At 39.1% G+C, this 14,372-nt stretch overlaps 1 long non-coding RNA gene across 1 annotated transcript; it reads right to left on the bottom strand.

Annotated features, from left to right (window-relative positions):
* Positions 1–7,361: 7,361 nt before the first annotated feature.
* On the bottom strand, positions 7,362–9,746 carry LOC140013061 (uncharacterized). Its single transcript, XR_011820134.1, has 2 exons — positions 9,530–9,746; positions 7,362–7,740 (listed from the first exon to the last, which is right to left on the bottom strand). It is a non-coding gene; the product is annotated as an uncharacterized lncRNA (long non-coding RNA).
* Positions 9,747–14,372: the final 4,626 nt, after the last annotated feature.

Raw genomic sequence — 14,372 nt, 5'->3', positions numbered from 1 at the left:
AATCCACCTGTTAAGGAAAACAACTCTACGGGGTGAGCGATTGCTCGTGAGGTCAAGAAACACACATGCAGGCACATAGTTCAAGTAGCAATCCCAATTTAGCAAGTAAACAATAATATTCAAGTAATTACAATTCGAGTGAGAAAAGTAAACAGAAATAATTCAAGGATATGGGAGCTCTCAAGAGCTAATTTTCACTTGCTTTGCCAATGTACGATCAATTACATCCCTGCGATGACACTCCGTCATTCGGGTCGGTATTTAGTCTGTAGAAACTCCACTTACCTGTTCTCCGTCCACCATACATACCCCACCGAGCCCGAATTTCTATAAAAGCGTTACTGCATGAGTAGGCCAAGCAAGATCTCTCCAATAGATCAAGCTTATACAGGTTTTCTCATGGTTCACCAAGGTTCTCGACCAAGCCCGTGCCGACTCGAGACTAAGGTCGGCCGATGAGATTTGGGCGTCTCCCAGGTCAGGTGTGAGTCGAGGAGTTTCACTCCAGCAACATATGCAACCATAGCATATAATTCAATTCAATTTAGGTCAGGTAATTCAATTCAATTCAGGTCAAGTAATCCAATTCAATTCAGGAAATTCAATTACGATTCATTTAAATGAGAACAAGTGCGATAAAATACACACTCGATTCAGCAGTTATCAATTTTCAGTTCATGAGAAGCAATTCACATAATTGCGACAAAACATGCACTTGACACTCACCTCGTCAAAATGAGAGAGAGAGGTGCACAATTCAAGTGTTTAAGTGTCCGTTGTGAGGTCCTCTTGAAGGCCCCCTTGAATGTCTGAGCACACAATAATTATCTATCATACACTATTGCTTAAAACCCCCAATTAACAAGGGAGATTGTACCCTTGTACAATCTATGAAAATATCATGAAAGAGAGCCTTAATTGCTTGTAAATCGAGACTCTAAAGTGGGGTTTAATAATACAAGAAAAATCTGATTTTCATCTTTGAAATCAAATGTAAAATGGTCAAGCAATATCAAAGGGAAATGGAGAGTTTCTAAGAACTCAATTCCCTTCAAGTTCAGAAATTTCAGATTTGAGGTGCACTCTTTGAAAAACTAATAAAAGTTCCTAGAAGACACTTTTCCATGATTCTAAATGGAAGATACTCAAATTTCGGCTTAAAGCTACTGATTTGCACTTCCAAGACAGATTCGGGGTTGGTTTTTGGCAAATTTTAGAAATTTGAAAAATTCATAGAATGTGAACTAGCCTCTAAAATTTGAAACTTAATTAGATTTACAATCAAAGTTTAAAACACAATAAAAGGAACAAAAATCAGAGTTTTGAGCACCAAGATATAGCAGCTCAAAGTTGGTTCAAAATGAGGATTGTTAGGCAATTTTCCAGATTTGGAAGAATAACTTTGGTAACTTATTTGTACCTCAAAACAGTCTTAGAATAACACCAAAATTGGTGCAATTCTATTTCCATATGAGGACTACTCCTCTACCAAATTTCATTTGAAAATTCACAAGGGAAGGTAGTTAACTAAACTACCAAAGTTTAAGGAAATCCGAAGACAAAACTGTCTTCATGCTTCCATTTTTCTTTTTTGAACCTTTGGTCAATGAAATAATCTCAAACATGGTTCATTTATAAAGAAAAGATCTAAGAAACATCCAACATACATTTGCTAGGTGATTGACACCAAAAGTTTCAAAATAACAAGTCCAAATTCGAGTTAAGCCATTCGCCTAGCCACAATTAGGGTTTTCTATCACTAGTGCGGTTCTGTAATTTGGCCATAACTCAGTCAATTCAACTTGGAATTGGGCATAGTTGGTGGCGTTGGAAACTAAATTCAACGGATTGATCAGAAGAAAGAATTTTGAAATTCAGTTCGTAAATAGCTCAAATTCAAGCAACAAGTCCCAACACATTACTGACTCTCGAGCAGAGCAACAAAACAGAACAGGTAAATTGGGAGAACTAGTACGGCTCACTCACTTCAAATCAAGAAATTCATTTTATACCGTTGGAAAACTGGAAGTGTCTAGTTTCAAATACCATAAACAACACTTGATTTCGACATTTGAAAAGAGAGATATGCTCAATCAAAAATCACTGCCAGGAGACCCCTGTTACGCGATTTTCAGTTTTGTTCTTGTCCAAAACTCAACTTTTTCTTAACCCAATCAAGTAATTTTTTGTGGAAACTTTCCACACAACCTATACAACATATCTACAACAAATTCAAGGTCATTTGATCACAAAAAAGTCGAACCAAGGGCTCTGCAAAAATAGGGCAGAATCAGCTAAGCTTCTTATGCAACTTTCCTTTGATTTTCTTTCCACTTTTTCAACTTATATCTACTTGTTTAATACTTAATCAACATAAATAACATGCATAATCATCATATCAGTCCAACATGTTCATTGTGGGATTTCATAGAGCCCACTCAAATGATTTTCAACCAAATAAAGATACCCACATGAAGCTACAAGCTTCCAAGTCAAATTTAACCTACAAAAACCAAGTTTAAAAGGTTAGATGATTACCAACTCTTGGATGATGAAAACTCAGAAATTTTTGATCACTAAGAGCTCCAAGAAACTCGGCTAGAAGACCTCCTCCTTCAAGCCAAGATGAATCCCCAAGTTGCTAGAAGTTGGATGGTGTTTTTGTGAAGAAATTTATGCAAGAAATAAGGTGAGATGATGAAGAGTTTTGTTCTCCTTCTTCCTTGAAGTTTTCGGCCAGCATAGGAGAGAAAAGAGAGAGGGTTTTCTGATGGTGAAGCTTCTCTTGGAAGCTTGGTAGTTGGTGGCTTTAATTGTACAAAAGTCAACTCTCAATAGTGCGCGTACGCGCGAGTTTCGCGCCCGATTCCTCTCGGATTTGTTTCATTTGTGCACTAAACTTCTAATACACTTCTTTTAACACTATTATTATTCACTCTTAGTAGTCTTACAATAATTTTCTAAAGTCCTTTAATTAGTCGCGCGCGTGAAAACGCGAACTTCCGACTCGCGCGCGATAAAATGCAATTTCTAAGAAATTCTTGTAACGATGATAAAACTAACTAATACTAGGGTAATTAATCATTAAAAAATACCTACTTTAAAACTAACACATGAGTTCTCAAATATCCAAGGTCATTGTACTCTCAAATCGACTATTGCCTCCAAACGTGATTTCGCTAAATCTCGCTGAACGAGCTTCCAAAAATTAAATTTATTGACGGGACATTTTAAAAATATATGCAAGTCATAGTTCCATGTAAATGGTTCTAAAAGGGTCGAAATAAATTATTCGGAGAAAACAGGTGGATAATTATTTAAATAAGCCAATAATATGAGTTTAAAATAAGTAAATTTTTTTTTGGGTCCTCGCATCCTCTCCCCTTTAAGAAAATTTCGTCCTCGAAATTATACCTTGATTTGAGAACAAGTCTGGATATTTTTCTTGAATTTTTTCTTCAACTTTCCAGGTTGCTTCCTCGAGTTCATAGTTCCTCCAGAGAACTTTCACCAACGGAATCCGCTTGTTTCTCAATTCTTTCACCTTACGATCTAGAAGTTTGATCGGTTTCTCCTCGTAGGTCAGTGTCTCATCAATTTCAATACTTTCCAGTTGCAGGATATGAAAGGAGTCTGGGTGATATTTCTTAAGCATGGATACGTGGAAAACGTTGTGAATCCGAGACAAACTCGGTGGCAGTTCCAACTTATATGCTACATTTTTTAAGCGTTGAATAACCTTATAAGGTCCTACAAATCTCAGTCGTAACTTCTTTCCCTTTCCTGCCATCAAACTCGCTTTCAAAGGAGTAATCTTAAGAAAAACTCAATTTCTAACCTCAAATTCCAAATCCTTCCTTCTATTAACTGCATAACTCTTCTGACGACTTTGTGCGGTTTGAATCCTCTGATGTACCAACTTCACCTTGTCATTCGCCTCCTCAATCCAAGGCACTATAGTCGGGTCTAAGATTTTTCGCCCACCTACTTCATCCCAACAAATCGGAGATCTACACTTCCAACCATAAAGTGCTTCGTACGGGGCCATTTGAATTGAAGAATGATAGCTATTATTATAGGCAAATTCCACCAATGTCAAATACTTACTCCAACTCTCCCTAAAATCCAACACACAGGTTCTCAACATGTCCTCAAGAGTTTGAATCGTCCTCTCAGACTGTCCATCGGTTTAGGGATGGTAAGTAGTACTAAAATTCAATCTAGTCCCCAACACTTCTTGCATCTTGTGCCAGAATCTCGAAACAAATCTATGGTTTCTATCGTACACAATGCTTACAGGTATCCCGTGTAACCTTATAATCTCATTCAAGTATAACTTAGCTAACTTCTCCAACGGGTATTTCATACTAATCGGCAGAAAATGAGCCGATTTGGTCAACCTATCCACTATTACCCAAATTGCATCATGACCTCTTTGTGTCTTAGGTAACCCTGATACAAAATTCATAGTGATGTTTTCCCATTTCCATTCTAGTATCTCTAAAGGTTGTAAAAGTCCTGATGGTTTCTGATGTTCAGTTTTAACATGTTGACAAATCAAATAGGTCTGGACAAACTGAGCAATTTCCTTTTTCATGCTCTCCCACCAATACAAACTCTTCAAGTCTTGGTACATTTTATTCCCTCCAGGGTGTACCGTAAACTTCGATCAATGTGCCTCTTCCAAGATTTCCTTCTTATGTCCTTCATCCTTTGGCACTACTATCCGATTCTGAAATCTCAATATACCATTCATTCCCAAGTTAAAATCTGACTTTTCTCCCTTTTTGACTTTCTCCAACCACTTTTGCACCTCAATGTCCTTTTCCTGGGTCTCCATGATACGTTCCAACAAAATGAAATTCATTACAATATTCTCAAGAATTACTTTCCTTGGTTCAAGTCGAGGGTTCCACACACTAACCTCCTTCAACAAGTGCATTTCTTTAATCATCAATCCTGCCACTTGCATTTGATGATTCAAAGTATCGGCCACTACATTGGCTTTCCCTAGATGGTACTTTATAGTGCAATCATAGTCTTCCAAAAATTTCATCCACCTACGTTGTCTCAAATTTAGCTCCTTTTGAGAAAATAAATACTTAAGGCTCTTGTGGTCAGTAAAAACCTCAAACGTTACTCCATAAAGGTAATGCCTCCATTTCTTTAAAGCAAACACTACAGCCGCTAATTCCAAATCATGAGTTGGGTAATTTCCTTCATGCGGTTTTAATTTCCTAGAGGCATACGCTATCACTTTCTCATTTTGCATTAATACACATCCCAAACCTTCCTCGGAAGCATCTGTGTAGACCACAAAGTTATCTTTTCCATTCGGTAGAGCTAATACGGCTGCCCTTGTCAAGCGTCTTTTCAACTCTTGAAAACTCTTTTCACACTTAGGACTCCATATAAACTTCCCGCTTTTCTTGGTTAACTCGGTCATGGGTCCAGTAATTTTTTAAATATCCTTGATAAATCTCCAGTAATATCCTGCTAACCCTATAAAACTTCGAACTTCAGTAGGATTTTCCAGTCGCTTCCACTTAGAAATCGCTTCAACTTTGGCTGGATCCACTTTAATCCCATCCTTAGAAATTATATGACCCAAGAATGTCACTTCTTTCAACCAAAACTCACACTTACTGAACTTAGCATATAACTGATGTTCCCTCAAAGTTTGTAAAACAATTCTCAAATGTTTCTCGTGATCCTCCACAGTCTTAGAGAACACTAGTATATCATCAATGAATACTACCACAAATTGGTCCAGATAAGGCTTAAAAACCTTGTGCATCAAATCCATAAAAGCAGTAGGTGTATTGGTCAATCCAAATGGCATTACTGCAAATTCAAAGTGCCCATACCTCGAGTATATCCTTTTTCAAAATCCTCAATTGGTGCTAACCCTGTCTCAAATTCAACTTCGAGAATACTACCGCCCCTTGTAATTGGTCAAACAATTCATCAATGTGGGGCAACGGGTACTTATTCTTAACGGTGACATCATTCAAGGCTCGATAATCTATGCACAGCCTTAAACTCCCATCTTTCTTCTTAATAAATAAGATCGGGGCTCCCCACGGTGAATCACTCTCCTTTATAAAACCTGTGACGCCCCCACTTCTCCCAAAGGCGAACCAAAGGGTATCCGCGGGACGCCTGCCCAGCTCTCGCCAGGACTCACTACAATCCATCATTCAAGAGCTCGAAATACTTTAATTAACTTCAATACACAATTAAGGTACTTCAAATATCTCACACTTACAACTAAGTAGCTTTCAAGCTTAAATACAACCCAACGGAAAATGGTACAATAGCCATCCGTTATAATATAACTTAAAGTTTTCAAAAGAAAACATTCTAGTACTACTCACGAGTACCCTTGGTCTCGAACCCTGTAAAAGAAAACCACAACGTGGAATGAGCTACACAGCCCAGTGAGGTTCCAAGACACTCTAACGGTTCAAATAAATCAAGTAAGTTGGGCATATCATATGCATGGTTCAAGGTTACACAATGGCATGTTATCATGAGGTGATAATCTTTGTACGGTAATTTGAGACATTTATCATGGTATGAGACATTGGCATGTATAGTTCACGAGTGATTGGAGCTTATTACAGGCATAGCTCAGGATTTCATGTTGGCATTTTAGCACGAAACAATTATTATGATACAAGGTAAACATATAATGTAGGATACGGTGTTCCAGTGGAACTCTGTCGGTCATCTGCACCTTATGACTTCCGGATCCCCTCGGTTTGACTGGCCATCACCTTATCCCTCCAGTGGTAATACTCGAGTATACCGAAACGGTTGTCCAGGGTTCCAACCTACCCGACCGAGCCCAGTCCTGGCTCGAGTAGGTCAGTAACCGAGGCAGGGTCCAAGTTCAGCTTAGAGCTTACAACATGCACAAGTAATCAAGTAATTCGACAAAAGGTAAAATTCATCATTTGAGTAGGTCGAGTGAGATAAAGTACACACTCGCCTAACAATGATGGACAACTTCATATAACATGTGATTCATGATAATCAAGTGATCAAGTGGATACTTAGCACGTAAGCACGTAAGCAATACAAGTTGATTTCATGGGAGCATATAATTCACGGATATCGAATAATCATATAGATTAAAAATCATATGAGCAAATAGTCAGGTAATCAGGTAGTCATGTGGGTTGGTAAACGGTTCACGGTTAACGGTTAACTGTTCACGGTTGACGGTTAATTGACAAGCATTGGTCATATGCATAGGCCATCATTGGCCGTTATCCCATTTTTACCACGTGAGAGTCGAGGAGATTCACTCCAACGACGTATGCAACCTTAGCATACCAAGTCATGTTATTCGAGTATTTTCAAGCATGAATTATTCATCTCAAAAGAGAACGAGTGCGATAAAGTACACACTCGACTCCATTTTTCAAAACCAAGTAGACTAAGTAAACAATCTAGCAAGTTAAGCATGTATCGAGTTCATATGGTCATTTGATATGGTTAATGATTTAACCAATTCGTGTAGATATACAATGCAAGTATACATTCCTTAAATAGGCATGAGTATGGTAAATACTTAACACATAGCACTTAATAATCATGAAATAAGCGTGTCCTAGACTTATTCAATTACGTATTCCTATATGGAACACTCACCTAGTCAAAACAAGCGAGTAGTTTTCAAACAAGCGTTTTAGGTGTCCGCTCCGAGTTCCCCTTGGAGATTCCCTCGAGTGCCTGAGTAAACAACCATTAACTATTATACACTATCACTTAGAACTCCTACTTATCAAAGAAGGTTGTACAATCTAAAGGGAATTCATGAATTGGGCCTTAATTATTAATAATCGAGGCTCAAGAGTAAAGTTTTAAAGTCTAAAGAAAGAGACTAACATTTTTCATGAAATCGAGTTAAAAATGTTCAATCGGTATCGAGAAAAGAAGGTAAGTTTCCAAAATCTCATTTCTAAGAAATTGTCAAATTTTAGCTTTGGGTGTCAATTCTAGAAAAATCGTATCTTGCACTACGTAGGTCCAAAATTGGAAAGCTTGATACCATTGGAAACTACATTCCGAGTACTACAAGTTTCTAGAAGACACTTTCCCATGATTCCAAATGGAAGGTATTCAAAAGTTGGATCAAAGTTACAGCTGTAGAATACTAAGACAGTTTCAAGGTTGGTTTTTGGCCAATTTTGGAAATTCAGTAAAATTCACTTGTTTTGAACTAACCTTTGAAATTTGGAAATCAAATAGTGTTACAATCCAAGAGTATAACAATACAAGCGGATTGAGAAATGGAGTTTCGAGCACCAAGATATAGTAGCCCCAAGTTGAGGAAGATTCAAGACTGAAGAAGAATTTCCAGTTTTGAACCTCCAACACTAGAAATTTAATTCGGTATCGAAACGAACTTGGATTGGTACCAAAATTGGCAGTATTTTACTCCCATATGAAAGGTACCACTCTATCAAATTTCAGGGAAAAATACTTTCGGTAAGATAGTTAATTAGTCAACCAAAGTTCAGGAAAATTATAAGGCAATCTGCCTTTGACTTTCATTTTCCAAATTTCCAATCGTCTAACCAAGAAAGTTATCCAACCATGGTTCATTTGTGAAATAAGGGTCTAAGATACACCCATAATATCTTTGGTAAGTGTTTAATATCAAAAACATCAACTAACAAGTTCATTCCAAGATTTGGTTCCAAACCAGTCCCAACATTAGGGTTTTCCAAAACAGAGCAGTCCACTTGTTTCAGTCACAACTCAGTCAATATAGCTCGAAATTGAGCATGGCTTATGCCGTTGGAAAATACATTCATAGTACTAAAACATCACAGAAGAAGTCATTCCCAAATTCGGCACCCATCTGGTTCAAATTCGGGCATCAAGTTGCTGCCTGAACACTTCATTCCAGACGAACAGAGCAACAGGACAGCGAACTTAAAACATTTGGTTCGGCTTGCTCACAAGGAATCAGAACGTAAATTTTATACCAAATTAAAGCTAGGAATGTCTAGTTTCAAACGCCACTGACGGCACATGATTTCGACATCCGAGGACAGAGTTATAGCCAAAATGCCAACGCTGGACAGTGCAATACGGAACAGATTTCCAGATTGCCACTTCTAGGAGAAAAATTCATTTGACCCACCAAACGTTAATGTTTTCCAACGAAAATTTTTACACACATAATATAACATATATACATCAGGTTCATGCCAATAGATCACCAAAAATGGGCCTTCTTATGGCCGAACAAAACAGGGGCATTTTCGGAAATTCTTGCCAAGACCTCTACTTTGAGTTTCCAACAATAACACTCCATAAACTCATCATTATAACCACTAAACTACCATTAAATCCAACAGTAATCCTTAAATCAGCAACAACAACCCAAGTGTGGGAATACCAAGAGCCCACTCATTTCATTTTCACCATAAACAAGCTAACTAAGTGCATGCATGAGCTTAATCTTGCTATATAAATTCCAAAAGACAAGAATCCAAGGGTTGATCATTACCTATTCCTTGGGTGTGCAAGATCAGAAATTTCGGCCCTCTTGAAGCTCCAAGAACCCGTGAAGATGCAGCCTTTTGTTAGCTAAATCCAACCTCCAAGAGGTTTGCTAAGTGGTCTCCAAGTTTGGTGTGATTTGGAGGTGATTTGGGGTAGTTTTGGTTGAGATTAGTGTGCAGAATTTTTGTTGCAAATGAGTTAGAGAGAGAGAGGAGCTTGGCCGGCTGTGAGGAGAGAGAAGAGAGAGTGTGATTTTGATCTAAGTTGGCTTCTCAAAGAAGATTAAATGTGTGGTGAAAAATTGTTCCAAAGTCAACTCTTGTAAGGCTCGTTTGGCACGTTTTTAGGCTCGATTTTCTCGCGCGTTTGGTTCACTAGTGCACTAAACCTCTAATGCACTCATGTTAATATAAACATTATTCACTCTTAATTGTCTCGAAACAAGGGTCTAAAGTTCCTGAATTTAAATCGCGCGTGTGAAAACGCGTATCTCCAATTTAAGCGCGATAACGCGAAACTTCCGAGAAATTCTTATAACGATAGTACTAATAACTATCACTTGAGTATTTAAACATTAAAATGCCTAATTTAGGTCCATTGTACATGTCTCCAATATTTCAAACCTATTGTACTCTTAATCGATCAAGATTTCCAAAGACGTGTTCACTATTTTCACTAAACGAGCTTCCGAAAATTAATTTTTGAAACAAGTCATTTTAAAAATATAATGAAACTATATTTTCATGTAATTAGGTCTCAAGAGCTTAGAAAATAATATTCGGAGTAAAAGACCAAATAAATAATTAAATAAGCTAAAAATAGGAGATTAAATAAGTAAATTTTGCGAGTCCTCACAAAACCCCACTCCAGTAAATCCTGTAATTGCAATTTTAACTCTTTCAATTCAACTGGAGCCATTCTATACGGTATCTTAGAGATAGGTGCCACTCCCGGAGTCACATCAATCTTAAAAACTATTTTCCTTTTCGGGGGTAAAGACTCTAACTCTTCGGGAAAGACATTTGGGTACTTTTTCACTACAGGTATGCCCTCCAGTCTTACTTTATCACTAGAAGTGTTGATAAGAAAAGCCAAGTGTCCCTGACCTCCCTTACTTAACATTTTCCTAACTCGGATCCTTGAGATAAATGCAGATGAGGCTAATCTACCCCTTACATCCAATTTCAGAGTTGTGTCTCCCGGAATGTACAATTCTACTATTTTCGTCTTACAATCCAATTGGGCATTGTAACAGGCTAACCAGTCCCTTCCTAGAATCACATCATATCCCTTAATCGCTAAACCCATCAAATCGGCCAGCAACTTCCGTTCTCCAACCCATATCTCACAATTCTTATATACCAAGTTAGCGATTAAACTTTGATCCCTAGTAGGTGTTCTAACCTCTAAATCATAAGGTAACTTAATTGGTTTCAAGTCTATTCCACTCATGAAATTAGGGTTTACAAAAGAATGCGTTGCACCTGGGTCAATTAAAATTTTAGCTAAACGGTGGAAAATATGGATCGTACTTTCAACCACCTCAGTCGTATCGGAAATCTGTTGATGATCCAGTGCGTAAACCCTAGCAGGCACCTTTGGTCGACTCCCTCCAGTACTAATCTTCTTAGAAGCTGACTTTTCTGGCCTTTGAGTGCTACCTCCTACCTTCAGCTAACTTGGACAATTCGCGAGCTTGTGTTTCGGCACTATCACAGAACAAACACTTCCCCGACTTCCTCCAACACTCATTCTCCGAATGATTTGACTTACCACAGTTAACTTGAAGTGTCACTGCCGAACCACTAGAAGGCACTCCTCTCGCTTGAACTGGCCCACTACGACCTCCTCTGGATAAAGCTCCCCTTGAAGCTCTAATGGTTCTCACTCCTCCCATTCCTCTTTTCACCTTGGAAGGTTGTGTACTCTTACTAGCCTGTCCAGAAGTGTGACTGAAAAAGTTCCTTTTCTTATTGTGAAAATCCCTAACTTGCATTCTTGCGCTCTCAACTCTTTGCGCTTTCTCTAAAACCTCAGTAAACGTAAAGATTTGGGCCACAACCAAGCCCTTCTGGATTTCTACATTAAACTCTTGTACAAACCGTCTTATCTTTTTCCGCCCGTTGGTCATCAATTCAGGAGCGTACTTAGAAAGCTTAGTAAATTTTCCTTCATACTCAGCTACACTAAGAGTTCCTTGTTTCAACTTTATAAACTCGTCCTCCCATTTTTCTTGGATTAGAGGTGGAAGGAACTTTTCGTTGAACTCCCTCGTGAAATTCTCCCAAGTCCAAGGGGTTTGGGCTCTCTCCCACTTTCCTTTTATCATGTCCCACCAGGCACGTGCCACTCCCTTAAATTGAAAGGCAGCAAAATTCACTCGCCTATCTTCGGTATAGTCTAAGGCGGCGAATATGTTGGCCATTCTTTCCAACCAATTCTCCGCTGCCTCAGGGTTGGGCTCTCCAGCGAATTTAGGCGGATTAAATTTCCGGAACCTCTCCAAAGCCCTATCTTTCTCTCTATCCTGGCCCCCGGGTTGGTTAAGTGGTCCTGGATCCTTTCTCCCAACTAACCATTCAAGGATATCAGTCATCCTATTAATGGCTGTAGCCACTTGATTACTCTCTAAATTCCCTTGTTCCTAAGTCAGCCCAGTTGCCGATCCCTGTTTATCTCCTTGAGATTGGGCTTGCCTAGACCCTAGCCCACGACCTCGATCTCTCCTTCGTCCGTCCATAATTCTAATGGTGCCTAGTGCAAAATAAAAGTGATTACGCGAGGAAATACTCAAAACAAGAGCCAATCGAGAAACATTGGAAATAACAATAATTTACATTCATTAACACTTCAAAGTTCATACAATTAGCAAGTTATGGGGGAATTACAAAAATATAACACACATGTGCCACAAAAGTACTTTTAGTCACATACGACTAAAGTAAAGTCAAGTGCCTCAAAAGTAGGCCGCACAATCAAACAAAAATACAATGGCCTTGGCACTAGCATCACCCCAACTAATCCTAACTACATCAGTCAAAAGGTCGGTCACTCTAAGCCTAGTCTTCAGGGGCTATCAGGTGGAATCTCCTCCTCTGGATCTTTCTCAGGATCCTCCTCCTGAACTGGGCTCTGGACAACCTCCATCACATCATCTATCAGCATAGTGGCATCGGCCATGATCCTGAAAACTCGATCACGGACCTCCTCACCTATCGTAGTAAGTCGAGCCCTAACTCTCTGAAGCTTATCACAGGTGACCTCAGCTGTAGCCACCTCGCCTGCCAAAGTCTCCTCCAGCTCAGCAATCCTAGCACTCTGAGCATTCACCATAATGCTCAACTCCTCTACCTCCTGGAGCAGATCTCAGTTGGCATCCACCAACTGACGTCGCTCATCGTCAAGAGTAAACATAAGGTGGTTCGAGTAAACATGTGTCCTCCTACAGACACATCTGGGGAACCTAGTAGAGGGTGAGTAGCGTACACGAGCTCCTCCACTCCATGCGCTATAGTAAATGGATCTAAGAGACTCTACATGGCCATTAGCATGTCCATTACCATCAGCAGCAGGTCCTCCGTTCCCATTCTCCATCCCTGCAAAACAACCACAATTTCTAGATTAGAAACTTAAAGTTAGGAATTCGCTCAAATATAACTTAGGGTATGACTAAGTCATCTCATCACAAATTTTAAGGGTAAGGTTTCTAATATATCTCCCAAATAAATCTCTAACCTAGCGCTCTGATACCAACTATGACGCCCCCACTTCTTCCAAGGGCGAACCCAAGGGTATCCGCGGGACTCCTGCTCAGTTCTCACCAAGACTCAAGACAGTTCAATTCAAACTTAAAGATACAAACCAATTAATACAAGCCTAAAATGAAGAAAAGTCACTTCTTTAAATGAATATCCAAATCTTACATCACGTTCTCATAATATACATCAAGTCCCAAAATACAACCATTAAAGTTGACTAAACATTTACAACCAAGGTTCCAATCGAAATATAACCTAGTCGGCTTTTTCAAAATCTTCCAATTCACCTGTTAAGGAAAACAACTCTACGGGGTGAGCGATCGTTCGTGAGACCAAGAAACCTACATGCAGGCACATAGTTCAAGTAGCAATCCCAATTTAGCAAGCAAACAATAATATTCAAATAATTACAATTTGAGTGAGAAAAGTAAACAGAAATAATTCAAGGATATGGGAGCTCTCAGGAGCTAATTTTCACTTGTTTTGCCAATGTACGATCAATTACCTCCCCGTGATGACACTCCGTCATCCGGGTCGATATTTAGTCTGTAGAAACTCTACTCATCCATTCTCCATCTACCATACATACCCCACCGGGCCTGAACTTCTATAAAGACGCTATTGCACGAGTAGGCCAAGCAAGATCTCTCCAATAGATCAAGCTTATACAGGTTTTCTCGTGGTTCACCAAGGTTCTAGACCAAACCTGTGCCGGCTCGAGACCAAGGTCGGCCGATGAGATTTGAGTGTCCCCCAGGTCAGGTGTGAGTCGAGGAGTTTCACTCCAGTGACATATGCAGCCATAGCATATAATTCAATTCAATTCAGGTCAGGTAATCGAATTCAATTCAGGCAATTCAATTACGATTCATTTAAATGAGAATGAGTGCGATAAAGTACACACCCGACTCAGCAGTTATCAATTTTCAGTTCATGAGAAGCAATTCACATAATTGCGACAAAACATGCACTTGACACTCACCTCGTCAAAATGAGAGAGAGAGGTGCACAATTCAAGTATTTAAGCGTCCGTTGTGAGGTCCTCTTGAAGGCCCCCTTGAATGCTTGAGCACACAATAATTATCTATC

Source organism: Coffea arabica, chromosome 8e, assembly GCF_036785885.1.
Source record: "Coffea arabica cultivar ET-39 chromosome 8e, Coffea Arabica ET-39 HiFi, whole genome shotgun sequence".
Lineage (NCBI taxonomy): Eukaryota > Viridiplantae > Streptophyta > Magnoliopsida > Gentianales > Rubiaceae > Coffea > Coffea arabica.
Note: the sequence above shows the minus strand (reverse complement) of the source record. Positions and strands in the feature narration are given on the sequence as shown.